This window comes from Eptesicus fuscus, chromosome 1 (genome assembly GCF_027574615.1).
Source record: "Eptesicus fuscus isolate TK198812 chromosome 1, DD_ASM_mEF_20220401, whole genome shotgun sequence".
Classification (NCBI taxonomy): domain Eukaryota; kingdom Metazoa; phylum Chordata; class Mammalia; order Chiroptera; family Vespertilionidae; genus Eptesicus; species Eptesicus fuscus.
This window is the reverse complement of record NC_072473.1, coordinates 31,041,030-31,042,869: the sequence shown is the minus strand read 5'-3', so window position 1 is coordinate 31,042,869 and position 1,840 is coordinate 31,041,030.

Sequence of the window (1,840 nt, the reverse complement as noted above, 5' to 3'; positions counted from 1 at the left end):
AATTGGAAATAAGTACCTATCAATAATAACCCTAAATGTAAATGGATTAAATGCTCCAATCAAAAGACAAAAGGTAGCTAAATGGATACAAAAACATGACCGAAATATATGCTGTCTATAAGAGACCTGCCTAAGAACAAAAGATTCATACAGAATGAGTGAAAAGGGATGAGGAATTTTTTTTCATGCAAATGGAAACAAAAAAAGAAAAATCTGGGGTAGCTATACTCATATCTGTCGAAATAGACTTCAAAATGAAGGCTAACATAAAAGACAATAAATTTAACTACATAATACTAAAGGTCTCGGTCCAACAAGAGGATATAACCCTGGTAAACTTTTATGCACCCAATATAGGAGCACTTAAATATATTAAAAAATTGTGGAGCAGTTTAAGGGAGAGAGCAACAGCAATACAGTCATAGTAGAAAACGTTAACATCCTGCTGACTTCACTGGATAAATCTTCCAGACCAAAACTTAATAAGGAAACAGAGACTCCAAATGATATACTGGATCAGATGTATTTAATTTCTATTTATAGAACATTTTACCCTAAAGCTGCAGAATATAAATTATTCTCAAGTACACATGGGTCATTCTCAAAGATAGAACACATGTTAGGATGCAAAACAAGTCTCTACAAGTTCAAAATTATTGAAATAACATCAAGCATCTTCTCAGATCACAATGGCATGAAATTAGAAATCAAATACAATAAAAACACACAAAAATTTTAAACACTTGGAGACTAAATAATGTGGTATTAAACAATCATTGAGAACAAGAAAGAAATAAAAAACTTCCTGGAAACAAATGAAAAGAAATTCAAAACAACCCTAAATCTCTGGGACACAGCAAAAGCAAGTTCATAGCACTACAGGCTTACTTCAAACAAACAAACAAACAAACAAACAAACAAAAACTTGTAATAAATTATTAAACCCTAAAACTCAAAGAATTATAGAGTAAAAAAAGAAAAGCCCAGAGTAAGTAGAAGGAAGGAAATAATAAAGATCAGAGAAGAAAATAATGATACAGAGCTAAAAAACAAAAACAAAAACAACATACAAAGGATGAATGAAACCAAGAGTTACTTCCCTGAAAAGATAAACAAGATTGATGAACACTTAGCCAGACTCATCAAGAAACAAAGAGAGAAGACCCTAAAAAATAAAATCAGAAATGAAAGTGGTGAAGTAACAACTGACACCACAGAAATACAAAGAAGTGTAAGAAAAAAACATGAACTACTATATGCCAACAACATGGACAATGTTGATGAAATGAACAAATTTTTAGAAAAATACTCTCTTCCAAAACTGAATCAGGAAGAATCAGATAACATGAATAGGCCAATGACAACTGATGAAATTGAATAAGTAATAAAATAAAATAAAAACCAGCAAAAAAACAAACAAACAAACAAACAAAAAAACTCTGGTCCAGATGGCTTCAAAGGGGAGTTTTACCAAGCACTCAAAGAAGAGCTAACACCTATCCTCCTCAAAATATTCCAAAAAATTCAAGAGGAAGGAACAATGTTAACCTCTTTTTATGAGGCCAGCATAATCATAATTTCAAAAGCAGATAGAGATACTACAAAGAAAGAGAATTATAGGCCAATAACCCTGATGAACATAGACCCCAATATACTAAGAAAAATTAGCAAATTTGATCCAGCAATATATTTAAAAGATCATATAGCATGAGCAAGTGAGATTTATCCCAGGGATGCAAGGCTGGTACAATATTTGCAAATCAATAAACGTGATACATCACATAAACAAATTGAAGAACAAAAATCACATGATCATATCAATAAATGCAGACAAAGCATT